The following is a 21,934-nucleotide window of genomic DNA, read 5'->3' on the forward strand; positions in this document are numbered from 1 at the left end:
TCCCAAAATTTCTGGTGCACAACACTCGATCCTCAAGTTTCACTTCTTCATAATTAACATAACGTGCAGTCACTCCCATATAGTTTATTTTACGGTACGAATCAGTCCATAAATCGACAGTTAGTGCTCCACCTATATCTCTGAATATATTCTTCACTTCTGCGGAGACAGTTTCACGCAGACGATCGGCCGTTTCCTTCATATTTCTGGATATGGTGGTTGGATGAGGTAGCAGTTCCTTAGCGCTCACTGCACCGTACTTGACCTCCACATCAATAAGAAACCGTGCTTCTCGAGAAACCCAGATCCACACGCAACTTCGAATGGTAAAATGTCTTTGGTGACAAGATTGATAAGTTTTTCTGTCGCGGTTGTCTTCAAATTTGGCGGAACTTCAGGAACTTTCACGCCTCTCTTGGTATTTAAATAAGTAATTATGATACTTTGTCCAGCCTCACACGAATGTTTTAGCAAGTTTGAAGTTCCACTTTTGTGTCCAGTGTAGGAATATACTTTTTTATATGCAAAACAAGCCACTATATCTTTCATCTTTTCGTTGCCATCAAATACGTATCCGAATTTTTTCCAAATTGGCGATTTGAATTTGTTTTCCTTCACTAATGTAAAATCACCTTTTTTCACCTTACACGAAATTGTATCCATCGATATGGTGTTCATTTGAAGACAGAACTCTCACTGATATTTGCTACGATGCACGTTGTCACTCGGTCACTACAAAGCACTAACTGAAGGCAGCGGAAAATTGCAACGGGCACCTGTCTGGTAGACAGTGGGCAGGTTTGCCACCCAGAGAGCACTTCACAGGCCACACAAAAGACACGGTCGCGGAAACGGATTAGACGCAGGTCTCTTGGGTACAGCTACGTCTGTCGTAGCCAGGGGCTGAGGACAACAGACATCCGCTCTACCCGGGCCCTGCAAGATTCCAAGAATGTCAACAGACTTGAAGTTTTCAACGAACATTGCAAACGTACGTACTGGGCAGATGCCTTGCTCATTATCCGCAGGTGACCCGCGGATATCCGCGCCGGTTGCGATTTTACCCGCCAAGTAACAAATACCGCGGATATCCGCGGATATATCCGCGGATATATCCGCGGATATCCACATCCGCGCAGATCTCTATCCATAACAAACTACGCTCGTACTTAGAGGCTCTGAGACGGAGCCACCAGGAGAGATAGAGAAAATATATTTTCCCGTAATGTATCATAGAATTTAAATTATCGGGAAGATTTTGAATGTTTTGCACACGGATTGAAATGTCAATAAACGGTTTTAGAACTCACCAAGCTGAGCCTTCGGGAGCTCTATCAGCCTCGTTCCATGCTTGTCTCTATATATTTCTATTGTGCTTTGATTTCATTAATCCCCCCTCCCATGAACCATGGATCTTGCCGTTGGTGGGGAGGCTTGCGTGCCTTAGTGATGCAGATAGCCGTACCGTAGGTTCAACCACAACGGAGAGGCCAGACAAACGTGTGGTTCCTGAGGAGGGGCAGCAGCCTTTTCAGTAGTTGCAGGATCAACAGTCTGGATGATTGACTGATCTGGCCTTGTTACACTATCCAAACCGGCCTTGCTGTGCTGGTACTGCGAATGGCTGACAGCAAGGGAAACTACAGCCGTAATTTTTCCCGAGAGCATGCAGCTTTACTATATGGTTAAATGATGATGGCGTCCTCTTGGGTGACATATTTCGGAGGTAAGCTAGTCCCCCATTCGGAATTGCGGGCGGGGACTACTCAGGAGGACGTTGCTATCAGGAGAAAGAAAACTGGCGTTCTACGGATCGGAGAGTGGAATGTCAGATCTCTTAATCGGGCAGGTAGGTTAGAAAATTTAAAAAGGGAAATGGATAGGTTAAAGTTAGATTAGTGGGAATTAGTGAAGTTCGGTGGCAGGAGGAACAAGACTTCTGGTCAGGTGAATACAGGGTTATAAATACAAAATCAAATAGGGGTAATGCAGGAGTAAGTTTAAAAATGAATAGGAAAATAGGAATGCGGGTTAGCTACTACAAACAGCCTAGTGAACGCATTATTGTGGTCAAGATAGATACGAAGCCCACGCCTACCACAGTAATACAAGTTTATATGCCAACTAGCTCCACAGATGCGGAAGAGATTGATGAAATGTATGATGAGATAAAAGAAATTATTCAGATAGTGAAGGGAGACGAAAATTTAATAGTCATGGGTGACTGGAACTCGATAGTAGGAAAAGGAAGAGAAGGAAACGTAGTAGGTGAATGCGGAATGGGAGTAAGAAATGAAAGAGGAAGTCGCCCGGTAGAATTTTGCACGGAGCATAATTTAATCATAGCTAACACTTGGTTCAAGAATCATAAAAGAAGGTTGTATACATGGAAGAAGCCTGGAGATACTGGAAGGTCTCAGATAGATTATATAATGGTAATACAGAGATTCAGGAACAAGGTTTTAAATTGTAAGACATTTCCAGGGGCAGATGTGGACTCTGATCACAAGCTATTGGTTATGAACTGCAAATTAAAACTGAAGAAAGTGCAAAAAGGCGGGAATTTGAGGAGATGTGACCTGGATAAACTGAAAGAACCAGAGGTTGTAGAGAGCTTCAGGGAGAGCATTAGGGAACAATTGGCAAGAATGGGGGAAAGAAATACAGTAGAAGAAGAATGGGTAGCTTTGAGAGATGAAATAGTGAAGGCAGCAGAGGATCAAGTAGATAAAAAGACGAGGGCTAATAGAAATCCTTGGGTAACAAGATATTGAATTTAATTGATGAAAGGAGAAAATATAAAAATGCAGTAAATGAAGCAGGCAAAAAGGAATACAAACGTCTCAAAAATGAGAAAGTGCAAAACGGCTAAGCAGGGATGGGTAGAGGACAAATGTAAGGATGTAGAGGCGCATATCACTAGGGGTAAGATAGATACTGCCTACAGGAAAATTAAAGAGACCTTTGGAGAAAAGAGAACCACTTGCACGAATATCAAGAGCTTAGATGGAAACCCAGTTCTAAGCAAAGAAGGGAAAGCAGAAAGGTTGAAGGAGTATATAGAGGGTCTATACAAGGGCGATATTCTTGAGGAAAATATTATAGAAATGGAAGAGAATATAGATGAAGATGAAATAAGAGATATGATACTGTGTGAAGAGTTTGACAGAGCACTAAAAGACCTAAGTCGAAAAAAGGCCCCGGGAATAGACAACATTCCATTAGAACTACTGACAGCCTTGGGAGAGCCAGGCCTAACAAAATTCTACCATCTATTGAGCAAGATGTATGAGACAGGCGAAATACCCTCAGACTTCAAGAAGAATATAACAATTCCAAGCCCAAAGAAAGCAGGTGTTGTCAAATGTGAAAATTACCGAACTATCAGTTTAATAAGTCACGGCTGCAAAATATTAACACGAATTCTTTACAGGTGAATGGAAAACCTGGTAGAAGCCGAGCTCAGGGAAGATCAGTGTGGATTCCGTAGAAATGTTGGAACACGTGAGGCAATACTGACCTTACGACGTATCTTAGAAAATAGATTAAGGAAAGGCAAAAATACGTTTCCAGCATTTGTAGACTTAGAGAAAGCTTTTGACAACTTTGACTAGAATACTCTCTTTCAAATTCTGAAGGTGGCAGGGGTAAATTACAGGGAGCGAAAGGCTATTTACAATTTGTACAGAAACCAGATGGCAGTTATAAGAGTCGAGGGGCACGAAAGGGAAGCAGTGGTTGGGAAAGGAGTGAGACAGGGTTATAGCCTATCCCCGATGTTATTCGATCTGTATATTGAGCAAGCAGTAAAGGAAACAAAAGAAAAATTCGGAGTTGGAATTAAAATCCATGGAGAATAAATAAAAACTTTGAGGTTCGCCGAAGACATAGTAATTCTGTCAGATACAGCAAAGGACTTGGAAGAGCAGCTGAACGGAATGGACAGTGTCTTGAAAGTAGGATATAAGATGAACATCAACAAAAGCAAAACGAGGATAATGGAATGTAGTCGAATTAAATCGGGTGATGCTGCGGGAATTAGATTAGGAAATCAGACGCTTGAAGTAATAAATGAGTTTTGCTATTTGGGAAGCAAAATAACTGATGATGGTCGAAGTAGCGGTCGCTCGGTTCCAGACTGTAGCGCCTAGAACCGCACGGCCACTCTGGCCGGCTGGACGAGGTGAACAGGTCTTTACTCGTAAAGCTGTTTTATCAAAACAACAGCAACAGTGCTGCTTCTCTTCGCGAGTATCGATGCAGTAAAGGAAAACGTTGCGGTCCTCTTTACGCACCGCGGTTGAAGACATGATTCGGAAGTCCGAATTAACTGGCGGTTTGGGAATTGCTCCTGGAGAGGCCGACGGCCAATTGCGCCACAAATTTTTGAAGAAGTCACTGTTTCCATGGCTGAGAATGCAGAATGCAGTGTGCGATCTTCAAGCAGTGCACGAACTGTGCCACGACAGCTGAATTATCCGTGGACCACGTTTCGAAAAGTTCTGCGAAGAATTGTGAAAAGGTATCCAGGCTGTCTTGGATGCAGATGGTCGTGTCAACGAGCAATGTTTGTAATCTGGAACTTAAACATGGGACGCAATTAACAAATGTTACCTTCTCATGTGGAAATTGAAGTGTGCTTCTTTCAATGGTTTACTCGTTAATTCTCTTCCACACGTCCTTACAAATGTTTCTACAGAGTTTCGTTGCCCTACGATCACTCTTGCTTCATAAGGGCCCTCTCAATTAGCAAAAGTTTAATTATAACAACTGTTTATTTTATTTTCACCACTAGTGTCGGTTAGTGCCCATTCTCAAGCGCACTTATAGTAACAGACCTGGAAAAAAAACTGCGCACCATCAAGGAGTTATGCAAATTGATCGCAGATTGATATTCATACAGGTATCAACGGAAAATGTGAAACTGTAAACTTTGGCGACCGATAGACTGTGTATGACTCTGCAGGGCAGTTTCGCAGTGCGGCTGGCAAGAATAGTAAACAGGGGACACGTACACTACTGGCCATTGAAATTGCTACACCACGAAGATGACGTGCTACAGACGCGAAATTTAGCCGACAGGAAGCAGATGCTGTGATACGCAAATAATTAGCTTTTCAGACCATTCACACAAGGTTGGAGCCAGTGGCGACAACTACAACGTGCTGACATGAGGAAAGTTTCCAACCGATTTCTCATACACAAACAGCAGCTGACCGGCGTTGTCTGGTGAAACGTTGTTGTGATGCCTCGTGTAAGGAGGAGAAATGCCTACCATAACGTTTCCGACTTTGATAAAGGTCGGATTGTAGCCTATCGCGATTGCGGTTTATCGTATCGCGACATTGCTGCTCGCGTTGGTCGAGATCCAATGACTGTTAGCAGAATATGGAATCTGTGGGTTCAGGAGGGTAATACGGAACGCCGTGCTGGATCCCAACGGCCTCGTATCACTAGCAGTCGAGATGACAGGCATCTTATCCGCATGGCTGTAACGGATCGTGCAGCCACGTCTAGATCCATAAGTCAACAGATGAGGACGTTTGCAAGACAACAACCATCTGCACGAACAGTTCGACGACGTTTGCAGCAGCATCGATTATCAGCTCGGAGACCATGGCTGCGGTTACCCTTGACGCTGGCCGGCCGAAGTGGCCGTGCGGTTAAAGGCGCTGCAGTCTGGAACCGCAAGACCGCCACGGTCGCAGGTTCGAATCCTGCCTCGGGCATGGATGTTTGTGATGTCCTTAGGTTAGTTAGGTTTAACTAGTTCTAAGTTCTAGGGGACTAATGACCTCAGCAGTTGAGTCCCATAGTGCTCAGAGCCATTTTGAACCTTGACGCTGCATCACAGACAGGAGCGCCTGCGATGGTGTACTCAACGACGAACCTAGGTGCACGAATGGCAAAACGTTATTTTTTCGCATGAATCCAGGTTCTGTTTACAGCATCATGATGGTCGCATCCGTGTTTGGCGACATCGCGGTGAATGCACATTGAAAGCGTGTATTCGTCATCGCCATACTGGCGTATCACCCGGAATGATGGCATGGGGTGCCACTGATTACGCGTCCCGGTCACCTCTTGTTCGCATTGACGGCACTTTGAACAGTGGACGTTACATTTCAGATGTGTTACGACCCGTGGCTCTAACCTTCATCCGATCCCTGCGAAACCCTAGATTTCAGACCGCATGTTGCAGGTCCTGTACGGGCCTTTCTGGATACAGAAAATGTTCAACTGCTGCCCTGGCCAGCACATTCTCCAGATCTCTCACCAATTGAAAACGTCTGGTCAATGGTGGCCGAGCAACTGGCTCGTCACAATACGCCAGTCACTACACTTGATGAACTGTGGTATCGTGTTGAAGCTGCATGGGCAGCTGTACCTGTACACGTCATCCAAGCTCTGTTTGGCTCAATGCCCAGGGGTATCAAGACCGTTATTACGGCCAGTACTTTCTGGGTACTGATTTTTCAGGATCTGTGCACCCAAATTGCGTGAAAATGTACTCAGATGTCAGTTCTAGTATAATATATTTGTCCAATGAATACCTGTTTATCACCTGCATTTCTTCTTGGTGTAGCAATTTTAATGGCCAGTAGTGTAGATACCAGAGCATAAAATCTTTGCGAATTTCATTCTGTGTACTCAGTCGGACAGTAACTATGCCTCGCAGACAAGAGCGTGAGCAATACACGCAGATGTCAGCACTTGTGAGAGGATGTAAACTTGGGCTCAAAGAAACCAGTTGAAGTAATCGGCGAAGCGATCTCAACATTTGAGTAGGAGTGAAGCCACTATTCGACGATGTTGCCAGGAATGGGTGAACCATGGACGAACACAGCGCCAGATGGAAGCGGTCGTGTAGAAAGACGACGGAAAGTGAGGATCGAACAGTCATCAGAGAGGCACTCAGAGCCCCGGATTCATCATTGTCATACACTCGACGTTCAGCTGGTGCTTCAGTGACCACACGTATCATTAACAGGCGGCTCATAGAAAGGGGGCTGGGCTCGTAGCGTCCCTTGCGCCGACTACCATTGACCTCTGTACACCAACATGTCCGTCTGCAGTGGTGTCGGGCACATTCGGCCTAGAATCTGATTGACTGTGACAGAAATATCTTCAGTGGGGAGTCTCGCTTCGAATTAAGTCCCAGTGACGAGCGAAGACCTGTCTGGAGAGGCCCCAGATAGCTGTGGAGTACCAACCTGACTACTGCCTGCCGTACAGCCCGACAACCTACAGTGGTAGTCTGGTGTGCGATTTCATTTCATAGCAGGACCTCCTTGGTTGTCATCTGTGTCACCCCTAAACTACAACAGTACGCTGACGATATTGTACGTCCCGTTTTGTTGCTCTTCATGGCAAACCGTGTTGGGCTTACATTTCAGCAAGATAATGCTGCTCGCACACCGTGTCTAGGCCAGCAAGGTCGTTAGATCTTTCCCCAGTTGAGAGCGTTTGGAGCATTATGGGCAGAGCCTTCCAACCATCTCGGGATTTTGACCATATAATGTGTCAACTAGACATAATTTGCTATGATATCCCATAGGAAGACATCCAACATAATAATCAATGCCAAGCCGAAGACGTTCATGCATAAGGGCCAGAGGTGGACCAATACATTATTGACATGCTCAATTTGTGAAACACTCTTCAATAAATAATCCAGTTTTTCTGAAATTCTGATCATTTGCTTGTTTGCTCATGTACACTACTGGCCATTAAAATTGGTACACCAAGAAGAAATGCAGATGATAAACTGGTATTCATTGGACAAATTTATTATACTAGAACTGACATTTGATTACATTTTCACGCAATTCGGGTACATAGATCCTGAGAAGTCAGTACCCAGAGCAACCACCTCTGGCCGTAATAACGGCCTTGCTACGCCTAGGCATTGAGTCAAACAGAGCTTGGATAGCGTGTAGAGGTACAGCTGCCCATGCAGCTTCAACACGACACCACAGTTCATCAAGAGTAGTGACTCGCGTATTGTGACGAGCCAGTTGCTCGGCCACCAGAAGTTTTCAATTGGTGAGAGATCTGGCCAGGGCAGCAGTCGAACATTTTCTGTATCCAGAAAGGCCAGTACAGGACCTGCAGCATGCGGTCTTACATAATCCTGCTGAAATGTAGGGTTTCGCAGGGATCGAATGAAGGGTAGAGCCACGGCTCGTAACACATCTGAAATGTAACGTCCACTGTTCAAAGTGCCGTCAATGCGAACAAGATGATACCCCGCGATGTCGCCAAACATGGATGGGACCATCATGATGGTTGTTGTCTTGCAAACGTCCCCATCTGTTGAGTCAGGGATCGAGACGTGGCTGCACGATCCGTTACAGCCATGTGGATAAGATGGCTGTCGTCTCGACTGCTAGTGATACGAGGCCGTTGAGATCCAGCACGGCGTTCCGTCTTACCCTCCTGAACCCACCGATTCCATATTCTGCTAACAGTCATTGGATCTCGACCAACGCGAGCAGCAACGTCACGATACGATAAACCGCAATCGCGATAGGCTACAATCCGACCTTTATCAAAGTCGGAAACGTTATGGTACGCATTTCTCCTCCTTACACGAGGCATCACAACAACGTTTCACCAGACAACGCCGGTTAACTGCTGTTTGTGTATGAGAAATCGGTTGGAAACATTCCTCATGGCAGCACGTTTTAGGTGTCGCCACCGGCGCCAACCTTGTGTGAATGCTCTGAAAAGCTAATCATTTGCGTATCACAGTATCTTCTTCCTGTCGGTTAAATTTCGCGTCTGTAGCACGTCATCTTCGTGGTGTAGCAATTTTAAAGGCCAGTAGTGTATATAACTTCTTTTTTTTCTGAGAGAGTATCTTAATATAGCCTGGTGTAATAACGTCTTTCTTGTAATTCGATATTTTGGCGAGTGATGGCTCTGCAACGTTCAAAACGTTGTAAAATGCCATGGGTTGTCCTATAATAATCGAAAAGTTTTGGTCGTCACTCTGTAGATCTCCGTGTAGACGATGGAATTCTCCGACTGACTTCCTTCGTTCCAGTCTTATATTAACTCACATCGATTTCATCTTTTACATTTTTGTATACGACGCCTGAAGAAGTAGATGCTCTCCAAAAAGTACAGTAAGTCCTCACCAGTCATTTCAGGAAATTACTGGAGAACTGGTCCAATCGGTACATTACACAGCTTACTGATCTCTGGAGCACAGACGCGAGCTGGTGGTAAGGCCAGGTCACTTCGCCAGCAGCCGCGCAAGGCCGCCTGAACGCTCGGTCGAGTCAAGTGGACGACCTGTCTCACTCCGCTGTTGCGCGCGCTGTCCGTGCAGATGGCCGTGGCGCTAGCGGCGTGGCGGACTACGCGCCGTACCGCGCAATCAGTGATCGGTGCGCTGCGCACGCGAGAGGACGAACGCGCTCCAAGCTACGTGAGTACCCCTCTCTGCCCGTCACGTACAGTACTTGCATTTTAGCTTTCCATCGTTGATGGGGAACGCAGTCGAATGATTAGTTAGGGAAAGACAGAAGAACTTGTCTCAGACTGGTACAACTGATGATGAGGCTGGAAGCCTCGAAATCGAGCGTGATATAATAAAAAGAGGACTATTTAACTACAATTGAGGCAATTTCTTTCTTCATAATTTGTCACGTACTTACTTTCGGCGCAAACGTCTACAGTCCACCTGCACATATTATACCCAAATACAGAATATCAGACCAGCTTTGTCATTGGACTGACGCGTCCTTAGCGTAACAGCTCATTTTTAACGGAGGGAAATATTAAGATGTAACGGTAACTTCGGACTTACCTCAATGGAGTGTTATATGAACATTACTGTTCACATTATGTGTACACAGAAAAATCGCAACGCTAGAAAATTGTAACGAAATTCAGGAAGACTGTAGAGAATCGATGCTCGGTGCAAGTATTGCAGATGATCCTTAACATAAATGTACCGCGCATAAATAGGAGGGAATCCCTGTTATTGTGTGGTTACACGATCGCCGAACAACCACCGGAAGTAATCGCACCTATTAAATACCTAGGAATATGCGTACGAGACGATTTAAAGTGGAACGAAAGGCAGATACCTGACTCAGATTCAATGGAAGAATTGCCGGGAAGTGCAGTCCACCAGCGAAGGAGGTAGGTTACAAAACACTCGTTCGATAGTTACTTGAGTATTGCTCGTCAGTCTAGGACTCTTATCAGTCAGGACAAATAGAAAAGATCCAACAGTTTCATTTACTTGGCGCGAAAGTGTCAAGAAAATGCTCATCTAACTCCAGTAGCGGTTGCTAAGAAAAAGGTGTTGCGCATCAAGGTGTAGTCTACTGTTAAAATATCGAGAGCTATCGTTCCTAGAAAGGTCAACCAATTCCTCCTTCGCACATCTCGCGAAGAGGCCATGTAGGTAAAATTGTAGATATTTGAGCCCATATGGAGGTCTACGAACAATAGTTCTTTCCGCGCACCATTCGCGATAGGAACGGGAAAGGGCGGAAGTAACAGAAGTACGCAAAGTACCCTCCGCTTCTCATCATAAGGTAGCTTGCGGAGTACAGATGTAAAAGTAGAATTAATATATTTCCTTTATTTATGTATGCATTTGTTCACCTGGCAAGATCTGGGATTTCAAGCCAGCTGTTACAACTACCAGTGAGTTAACATTACAATACGCATACTACACGACCTGTACATAGTAATAATAATAATAATAATAACAATAAGTTATACTATTTAATATATAGTATTTCAGAAACGTCAGTCTCATTGACACTGTGTTAAGTAATAGCGTCATTACATTTTTGGGGAAAGAAATGTACTACCAGATGCTTGGCTGTAGTACAGAAGGAATCAAATCTGGAGAAAACCTTGGCTGGTCCAGGAAAGAGCGAAAAATAATAGAGTGACGTTAGCAGATGAGATGGAAGAAAGGAAATGGAAATAGATAGGGAAGAGGAAATCTGGGATAGTGTTGACAGAGCGACGGAAATACTGGCTCCATGTTGGACAGGATGATAGCTGCGATATACCAAGAGGGAAACTACGACGACGGAAAAAGATAAGCGTTAATCTCATCTTCACTGCTTAGTAGTTTTAAATAAGATGCAGTTTAAAGGGTAGTTTTATCAGAGTCATATTGCTAAAATGGAGAACGAAATGTTGAAAGATTTAGTGTTATGCATAGGTACAACCAAAATGCGGGATGTATCGTATCTGATATTGCAATTAAGGAATGATATGCTGATATGCGAGGCGAGGTGTTGAGTAGAGCAGTGACGAAGAAACTGATGAAGAAAAAGATCGTGTCAAAATTACGTCGCCTAATCGCTAGCAGCCACCCTAACTCAGCATAAGAAGGTGAGCTGTGTCCAAACACCGAATTTTACGCACAAATATTTCGCAAGGTTCTTTTGCTAGCTCGAGTCGTCTGAAGTTTTCGCAATTTGTGCCGAGTTCAACTACATCACAGAAGTAAAGTTTCGGTATGACTAAGTACAAGGCTAGTTTTTATTTTAAGCGGAATTTTTTCTAAATGTTTGAATTGGATCCAGGTAAGGGGGCGATTTCTTGCATTCTGTGTCAGTTTGTTCTTCCTATGATGTATGTATGCAGACTGAAGCGACGGACGAAAATTTATACCAAGGCTGGGTTTCGAACTCGCATCTCCGGGTTCGAATCCTGGCCTTGGTACAAATTTCCATTCGTCGCTTCTGTCTGTATTGCACATCATAGAGGTGTGAGACTTGGAAAGATCTCTGGAACCATATAGTCTTATTTGATTGTTTATTCTAGTTTAAGTGCTCATCCAAGATTGTGCCGCGACCTTTTAATGCTTATTGATAGCGTAAATGGATACCATCAGGGAGTATAGGAGGTAATGTTCCACGAGAAAGTTCATTAATCAACTTTCAGCGTTTGTATGAGGACGATCTATGGCTTCTTAGGGCTTACTTTAAGACCCGGAAACTGCGCTCATCGTGATACTGAACGAAGGTCATTCATACCTAACACGACAGCAGCAATGTACTTAGAGCTGACGTTCCGATGCAGCTGGATGCCGTCAGCATGTAAGTGATGGTTACAAGAATATGGCACAGATAACCCAACCAAGATGCTAGACGTATAAGATCTTATCCACAGAGGATATACCCTTAAACTAAAACGTAAGAAGCCTTAGGTTAGCCTTATATAAACACCGAAAATTGATTAGCGAGTGCATTTTGCTATTCAACCAGTAAAGGAACTTACCAAGGATCGACCAGTGGGAATCTTCAGAGTTTCCGTGATAACTTCTGTTGTCCACTCGTTGATGTCTGTTCTTATGGTAGCTGTCGAAACACAGTATCGTACTGTTCGGGAAATTCAGCTGTTTCATTTTCGTAAGGGGGTTTATTGAGTTGGAATTTTCGCATAGGTTTAGTGTTAAGTAAAGCAGGTTCATTCCCCTACCAATTGAGAAACTACAATAAGTCTACAAAGCAACTTCCTGACAGATTAAAACTGTGTGCCGGACCGAGATTGTAACCTGGAAACTTCGTGCATCACGGCAAGTGCTCTACCGACTGAGCTGTCCAAGTACCCACAGGCAAAGTTTCCAGGTTCGAGTCCCGGTCCAACACATAGCTTTAATCTGCCACGAAGTTTCAAATCAGCGACACTCCGATGCGGAGTAAAACTTCATTCTCGGAAGCCTACACAATAGAATGCTTACAAGAAAATTGTGCGACGTGTCCTAGAATATTCCTCAAGTGAGTGCGACCGATTGGATCGACAGCGGATATTAAATATACTCATATAAAACGAAGAGAAGCACGAATGGAAACAGGTTTATTTGACTCATGGGAGAACACCACAGAAATTCTGAAACACTTGAACTGGCAGACGCTACGAAGATCTGCTTACAAAGATCCAAAAACTAGTATTAATTGAAGAATCTAGTAATATTCTACAGCACCCTACGTGTCGTTCTCATAGGAACCTCGATGACCAGATTAGAGTCGTTACAGCACACACGAAGGCATTCAAAAAGTCATTCACACGTGAGTGGAATGGGAATTAGTCATAACGCGTGATACAATCAGGAAGCAACATTTTCCGTGCGCTTCACAGACGTTTGCATAACATCGGTGTGTATGCAGGTAAATAATATATAAAAATCCACGGTATCCAAAATCTTGCCGAATTTATACAGTGTTAAAGTGGCCGCTTCGCGTTTGTTCATAACATGTTCGATGTCGTCAGTCCTTTCGATTAACACTGTAGCTGTGATATGGTGTTTCCGAATGTTTGGACGTTACACGTTTTGAGGTAGTGTGTCAGCTGTTCCTGAAAAATATGCTCCAAAGCTTTAAATAGTTAGCTCTGGAAATTACGAGTGTTCTGTAAGTCCGTTGCCGACCGGTGTGGCCGTGCGGTTCTTGGCGCTTCAGTCTGGATCCGCGTGATCGCTACGGTCGCAGGTTCGAATCCTGCCTCGGGCATGGATGTGTGTGATGTCCTTAGGTTAATTAGGTTTAATTAGTTCTAAGTTTTAGCCGACTGATGACCTCAGAAGTTAAGTCGCATAGTGCTCAGAGTCATTTTGTAAGTCCGTTACGCATTAGTGATTCTTTTTTAAAGTTTATTTTGGCTCCAGCTGTCCAGCTGGGTCAGTACACAATTACACGACTGCGTTTCAGATATCTGTGGGCTACGATTATGCAGCTGTTTTACCGCGCTTGATGATTTTGTTCTTAAGCCTGACATGCCTTCGAATCCGGCCCACCTGAAGAAGTATGACACTTGGCCAGAACAAATTCCGAGCGTGATGGCGAACGACGACCAGCTGAAATCCCGAATCATCATCGAGTATTTAATACGACAGGAGAACAACTTAATCTGTCGTCAAAGACACATAAGCTACCCTGTTGGACATTGTTTTAAAAACTCCATTTTATTTTCTAGAATTACTGGATACACAATACAGTGACTCTTTTCTGTTCTAATGTTGGAATCTTCGAAGAGGTTGCTATTGGTCCTAGTTTTATGTTCATGCTTTGTGAGCCGTCTTCTTCTCCTCCTCCTTTGCCTTTTCTCGTTTCTTCCACAAGGTAAGCATTGCTATGTGGGTTGAGGCAATGTTAGTGGTAGCTGGTGGCTGTATGTCCTTAGTATCACCACCGGCCCCGTGACTGAATCTTGAGTACCCCATCTGCCTCCGTCTATGTTCAAGTGCGAGAACCATTTCTAAATGTACCAGCGCGGTATTCATCCAGCTTCCTCTCCCTCCTGGTCCTTGTGTTTTTACAGGTTGAAAGATTTCTGTCAGCACTGATGGAAAGAAACGTGCAGGCTGGCCAGCTCGCGGCCCTTGTGGTTAATCTGCGAGGCGGGACAGGCTCGCCTCTCCGGATCCCGGAAGCGGCGCGTTAAACCGCTAGGCTGTCCAGGCGGCTCATGCCTTGCAATATTTTTTTCACGAAGGAAACCTATCGTTACCGACAAATAATGGATGTATTGCTTCCAATCCATACGTGGCATACAGCAAACCAGTGCTTAACAGTATTGGTAAAAAACAGTCTTGGTTGCAATTTTATTTTTTTATTTTTCAACGACGCGTTTCGCCATATTTAGGCATCTTCAGTTTATCTTTTCTAGATGGACGCGAGAGGCACCAAGATCTGCATAACGCGTTCCCGTTCACAGGAGCGAGTAACAGAGTAAGATGGGGGCTCAGGTAGTAAGCATAATGCTGCCTGAGCCCCCATCTTACTCTGTTACTCGCTCCTGTGAACGGGAACGCGTTATGCAGATCTTGGTGCCTCTCGCGTCCATCTAGAAAAGATAACCTGAAGATGCCTAAATAAGGCGAAACGCGTCGTTGAAAAATAAGAAACTAAAATTGCAACCAAGACTGTTTTTAACCAATAATGGATGTATTTGATAATATTTTAACTTTTTTGAAAAGGTCTCTGCAGGATGTTCTATAATTAACAGTTATAATTCTTATAACACGCTTCTGTATTCTGGAAATACGCTCAAGGTACGAAATATTTGTCGTTACCCATAAAGGAGCACGCTGATCACTTTTGAGGGGACAGTGTGGAAGTGGTAGCAGGTAGTAACGAGACCCACCACCGCAATGGCGTGGTGTGTGTATAAAAAAAAAAAAAAAACCACTCCGTCTACAGGCCACAAGTGGCCCATCGGGACCATCCGACCGCCGTGTCATCCTCAGAGGAGGATGCGGATAGGAGCGGCGTGGCGTCAGCACACCGCTCTCCCGGTCGTTATGATGGTATTCTTGACCGAAGCCGCTACTATTCGGTCGAGTAGCTCCTCAATTGGCACCATGAGGCTGAGTGCACCCCGAAAAATGGCAACAGCGCATGGTGGCCTGGATGGTCACCCATCCAAGTGCCGACCACGCCCGACAGCGCTTAACTGCGGTGATCTCACGGGAACCGGTGTATCCACTGCGGCAAGGCAGTTGCCGGTGTGTATACGCCAATCAAATATAAAAAATCAGCATATTAAGATGGGGTCAACGTCCAGACATGACAGAATGACGTGCCCATAACCACACCGGAAATAACGTTGCCCGTTTCGTCGGTGTGTCAGTGTACAAGGTCAAATGTGTTTCCAAGGAACGATATATCACTCACATACATGTCACACAGCGTAAGAACAGTGGTTGCAAAAATATCCTAACCGACAAGCACCGGAAACTAGTGTCACGCCTTATCAGTGACAGCTGGTTACAAACTCGGCAGCCGGCCTTGTGGCCGAACGGTTATAGGTGCCTCAGTCCAGAACCGCGCTGCTGCTACGGTCGCAGGTTCGAATCCTGCCTCAGGCATGGTTGTGTGTGATGTCCTTAGGTTAGTTAGGTTTAAGTACACTACTGGCCATTAAAATTGCTGCACCACGAAGATGAATTGCCACAGACGCGAAATTTAACCGACAGGAAGAAGATGCTGTGATATGCAAATGATTAGCTTTTCAGACCATTCACACAAAGTTGGCGCCTGTGGCGACACCTACAACGTGCTGACATGAGGAAATGAAACGTTCTTGTGAGGCCTCGTGCAAGGAGGAGAGATGCGTAGCATCACGTTTCCGACTTTGATAAAGGTCGCATTGTAGCCTATCGCGATTGCGGTTTATCGTATCGCGACATTGCTGCTCGCGTTGGTTGAGATCCAATGACTGTTAGCAGAATATGGAATCGGTGGGTTTAGGAGGGTAATACTGAACGCCGTGCTGAATCCGAAGGGCCTCGTATCACTAGCAGTCGAGATGACAGGCATCTTATCCACATGGCTGTAACGGATCGTGCAGCCATGTGTCGATCCCTGAGTCAACAGATGGGAACGTTTGCAAGACAACAACCATCTGCACGAACAGTTCGATGACGTTTGCAGCAGCATCGACTATCAGCTCGGAGACCATGGCTGCGGTTACCCTTGACGCTGCATCACAGACAGGAGCTCCTGCGATGGTGTACTCAATGACGAATCTGGCTGCACGAATGGCAAATGTCATTTCTTCGGATGAATCCATGTTCTGTTTATAGCATCATGATGGTCGCATCCGCGTTTGGCGACATCGCAGTGAAACCGAGCGAGGTGGCGCAGTGGTTAGCACATTGGACTCGCATTCGGGAGGACGACGGTTCAATCCCGTCTCCGGCCATCCTGATTTAGGTTTTCCGTAATTTCCCTAAATCGCTTCAGGCAAATGCCGGGATGGTTCCTTTGAAAGGGCACGGCCGATTTCCTTCCCCATCCTTCCCTCACCCGAGCTTGCGCTCCGTCTCTAATGACCTCGTTGTCGACGGGACGTTAAACACTAATCTCCTCCTCCTCCTCCTCCTCCTCGCGGTGAACGCATATTGGAAGTGTGTATTCGTCATCGCCATACAGGCGTATCACCCGTCGTTATGGTATGGGGTGCCATTGGTTACAAGTCTCGGCCACCTCTTGTTCGCATTGACGGCACTTTGAACAGTGGACGCTACTTTTCAGATGTGTTACGACCCATCGCTCTACCTTCATTCAATCCCTGCGGAACCCTACATTTCAGCAGGATAATGCACGACCGCATTTTGCAGGTCCTGTACGGGCCTTTCTGGATACAGAAAATGTTCGACTGCTGTCCTGGCCAGCACATTCTCCATATATCTCTCGAATTGAAAATGTCTGGTCAATGGTGGCCGAGCAACAGGCTCGTCACAATACGCCAGTCACTACTCTTGATGAACTGTGGTATCGTGTTGAAACTGCATGAGCAGCTGTACCTATACACGCCATCCAAGCAGTGTTTGACTCAATGACCAGGCGTATCAAGGCCGTTATTACGGCCAGAGGTGGTTGTTCTGGGTACTGATTTCTCAGGATCTATGCACCCAAATTGCGTGAAAATTTAATCACATGTCAGTTCTAGTATATTATATTTGTCCAATGAACGCACGTTTATCATCTGCACTTCTTCTTGGTTTAGCAATTTTAATGGTCAGTAGTGTAATTCTAAGTCTAGGGATCTGATGACCTCAGATGTTAAGTCCCGTAGTGCTTAGAGCCATTTGAACAAATTCGGTGGGAGTTGCTGTCGCCACAGGTCCATGTCAACAACTTTCCGACTGAACATTGTGAAGGGAGCTCCATGCAGTGGACATTTGGAGTCGAGTACCTCGTAGAAACTAGCGACACATAAAGCTACATGTTTTCAAACACCAAAGGACATATAAGGGTAGTCAACTGGAAACGGGGCAGATTGAAAAAAAGCAAGTAAACTTTTTAGTATTTCAAAAGTAATCGCTATAACCTTTAACACATTTGTGCTACTGTGAGAAAAGACCGTTGGTGCCTTAATGGAAACATGTTTGGAGATGCCTACGGAATCACGATTTTGCCCATGCATGTTCTAGTTTGTCCGAAGCAAATCGATGGCCACGAATGTTTTCCTTCAGGGCTCCAAAAATGCGCAAAATCGTGTGGGGAGAGATGGAGACTGCGTGGAAGATGTTCAGGGTTTCCCAGAGAAACGTCTGTGGTGTAGTTGAACAACCTGACAACAAAATGCCCGTCCATATGTTACGAAAGTTATTTCAACTATGCTGCAGAAGTTTCGCTGAGAAGCCCTTACACATCCCTCATACACTCCCGATCTCTCCCCATGTGGTTTGCTTCGGACGAAGAATTACAGCCTGGGGAGATTCATGGTTCCTAGGCAACAGCAAACATTTTTAAGTGAAGGCGTTGTCCGTCTTCTCTCACAGAGCGATAAATGTATTACACCGTACCAGGGTTTCCCACACACAGTACTTGTTCTACATCATAGTTTCCTAACAAATTACAATTGTAATATGACAGATACTATTAAAATGATATGAGTGTCTGTAGTGACAATATTAGTAAGTAACACTGACTATGAACTAATGAAAGTTAATAGTGGCAGCGCTTCCACTGCTGCTGCTACTGCCATTAATTATGATAATAATTATGACAATAATAACAATAAAGATAGTGGCACTTATAAAAAGAATTTTTAGGTGTGGATATTTTGTGGTATACTGAGTTCTGGGGAGAGGAAATTTAAGGAGACTGCCATCTAAGAATATTAATCCCGTAGAAAATGTATGGAGCAGCAGGTGTAAGTTATCGACCAACAGCCCCATGATTTGGTAGCTTTACGGTATCTAATCATCAGTGAATGACTTCAGATTGGCATGACATACCTAAAGAAACTTGTGAACTATCTTTCGCGCTGAAAAGAAGCCATTATCAAGCCTAAAGGTGATGTTAGCGTCATGTCTTCTGAGAGTGGCAAACTTTTTGTCCGTTGTGCTTACTGTTTGTACATGTTCAGTTTCCCCAAAAAATGATTCCGCAACTCATCTTTAAGTGGATGCATGCAGAATAAACTAATTCTTTCTTTTTTAATCACTTGCAGCTGTAGTCATGCTTACTACAAATATATCTGAGCTAAGCATTTAATTCTACGCAGTGGGCTTTCCAATTGAGATGGCGATCCCAAAACTTACCACTTTGTTCATCTTGTGTTTCATTACTTGCGAATATTATTTTGAAGCTTGTGGAATTCTATGAGAGGTATTGAATTGTGAATACTAACCCTTCTAAAAATTTAGCAGGAGAACATCTGTTTTACGTGCGAACACGGGCTTCCACTACTATTGTCAATTTTAATAAAACTTTTTCGGGTGCGTGAACGCGTCATCATGTTATACACGATGGTCAGAAAGAGTCTGAAAATAAAGTAAGGGTGTTGCAGTGAAGGCTGTGCTGAAAAATAATTGTTAAGAAAAAACTCGATACGTTGCATCGTTTCCGAATTATTCAGAATTGAAGTTGGCGAATCACGTCGTTGAGCGCGCAAATTCAAGTACTTGCACACGCTAAAATACGGTAATGCACGGTCGTCTGTGGGTTCGTGATTTGCCACTTGATCAAATGCACATTTTTCGGAAGCGATAAATTTAAGATAGGTGAGCAAAAGATACGTTTCTTCGGTTTGCGGAAACCAAACGAACATGTTTGGCGACATTGGCTCTGGCAGGCTTCTTGAATCTGCGCGCGCGGCAACCTGAATGGCTACCTTCAATGCTAAATAAATCGGAAAAGGTACAACGTATAGAATTCTTTTTTTAGTAACAATTATTTATCAGCACAATTTCGCCTGCAATACACTTACAGGATTTTCAGACTGCTTCTGACGACCTTGTATAGACCAATACTGCTCTGTAAAACAGCATGAATATGAGATCATGTAACAGGAAAAGTATTACTAAAGTGCATCTATTCATGTTTTGAAATATTTCGTTAGCTACCATTTCAGTAACACTGGCGCTAGTTTTAGTTGTGCACTTTAACTATCTGCAAAAAGGAACAAATTTGCTTGTTACGACAATAAAACTGGAAGATTATGTATGTACATCAGGAACACAGAGCGCCAAAAACAGAGCCCTGCAGTACTCCATGTCTGCTTGCTTCAAATCCTGAGTGCCTATTGCAATGTGATGTCTTTGAAGGATGCCGTCTACTTTGTATCATGGAGGTAAGACAAAAATCGTGAACATGCTTGTCTATTTTTCCTTAATACACTGAAGAGCAGTAGGAACTGTTACACCTGCCTAATATCGTGTAGGGCCCCCGTGAGGAGGCAGAAGTGCCGCAACATAACGTGGTGTGGACTCGACTAATGCCTGAAGTAGTGCTGAAGGACTGACACCATGAATCCTGCAGGGCTGTCCATAAACCCGTAAGAGTACGAGGGTTCAGAGATCTCTTCTGAACAGCACGTTGCAAGGCATCCCATGTATGCTCAATAATGTTCATATCTGGGGAGTTTGGTGACCAGCGGAAGTGTTTAAACTGCGAACAGTGTTCCTGGAGCGGCTTTTCAGCAGTTCTGGACGTGTGGGGTGTCGCGGGGAGGATGCTTACGTACGTGTCGCCTGTCATAGTCATATCTAGACGTATCAAGGTTCCCATATCACTCCAGCTGCACATGCCCCACAATATTACAGAGCCAACTTGAACAGACCCCTGCTGACATGTAGGGTTTACATCTACATCTACATCCATACTTCGCAAGCCACCTGACCGTGTGTGGCGGAGGGTACCTTGAGTACCTCTATCGGTTCTCCCTTCTATCCTAGTCTCGTATTGTTCGTGGAAAGAAGGATTGTCTGTATGCCTCTGTGTGGGCTCTAATCTCTCTGATTTTATCCTCATGGTCTCTTCGCGAGATATACGCAGGAGGGAGCAATATACTGCTTGACTCCTCGGTGAAGGTATGTTCTCGAAACCTAAACAAAAGCCCGTACCGAGCTACTGAGCGTCTCTCCTGCAGAGTCTTCCACTGGAGTTTATCTATCACCTCCGTAACGCTTTCGCGATTACTAAATGCTTCTGTAACGAAGCGCGCTGCTCTCCGTTGGATCTTCTCTATCACTTCTATCAACCCTATCTGGTACGGATCCCACACTGCTGAGCAGTATTCGAGCAGTGGGCGAACAAGCGTATTGTAACCTACTTCCTTTGTTTTCGGATTGCATTTCCTTAGGATTCTTCCAATGAGTCTCAGTCTGGCATCTGCTTTACCGACGATCAACTTGATATGATCATTCCATTTTAAATCACTCCTAATGCATACTCCCAGATAATTTATGGAGTTAACTGCTTCAAGTTCCTGACCTGCTATATTGTAGCTAAATGATAAGGAATATTTCTTTCTATGTATTCTGAGCACATTACACTTGTCTACATTGAGATTCAATTGCCATTCCCTGCACCATGCGTCAATTCGCTGCAGATCCTCCTGCATTTCAGTACAATTTTCCGTTGTTACAACCTCTCGATATACCACAGCATCGTCCGCAAAAAGCCTCAGTGAACTTCCGATGTCGTCCACAATGTCATTTATGTATATTGTGAATAGCAACGGTCCCACGACACTCCCCTGCGGCACACCTGAAATCCCTCTCACTTCGGAAGACTTCTCTCCATTGAGAATTACATGCTGCGTTCTGTTATCTAGGAACACTTCAATCCAATCACACAATTGGTCTGATAGTCCATATGCTCTTACTTTGTTCATTAAACGACTGTGGATTTATGAAGTTGTCTTCATATCCGTACACGTCCATCCGCTCGATACAATTTGAAACGAGAATCGTCCGACTAGGCAACATGTTTCCAGTCATCAATAGTCTAATGTCGGTGTTGACGGGCCCAAGAGAGGCATAAAGCTTTGTGTCGAGCAGTCATAAAGGGTACACCAGAGGGCCTTCGGCTCCGAAAGCCCATATCGATGATGTTTCGTTGAATGGTTCGCACGCTAACACTTGTTGGTGGTCCAGCACTGAAATCTGGAACAATTTGCGGAAGGGTTGCACTCCTGTCACGTTGAACGATTC

The 21,934-nt window shown here is 44.6% G+C and overlaps 1 long non-coding RNA gene and 1 pseudogene across 1 annotated transcript in view; one reads left to right on the forward strand and one right to left on the reverse strand.

Annotated features, from left to right (window-relative positions):
- Window positions 1-9,395: 9,395 nt before the first annotated feature.
- Window positions 9,396-21,934, forward strand: part of LOC124721094 — a 209,024-nt gene continuing 196,485 nt past the window's right edge. Inside the window, exon 1 of the long non-coding RNA XR_007006263.1 lies at window positions 9,396-9,436. This is a non-coding gene — a long non-coding RNA (uncharacterized LOC124721094). The remainder of the gene's footprint in view (window positions 9,437-21,934) is intronic.
- LOC124723677 lies at window positions 15,372-15,489 on the reverse strand (annotated as a pseudogene).

The sequence above is a fragment of the Schistocerca piceifrons genome, chromosome X, assembly GCF_021461385.2.
Source record: "Schistocerca piceifrons isolate TAMUIC-IGC-003096 chromosome X, iqSchPice1.1, whole genome shotgun sequence".
Taxonomy (NCBI): domain Eukaryota; kingdom Metazoa; phylum Arthropoda; class Insecta; order Orthoptera; family Acrididae; genus Schistocerca; species Schistocerca piceifrons.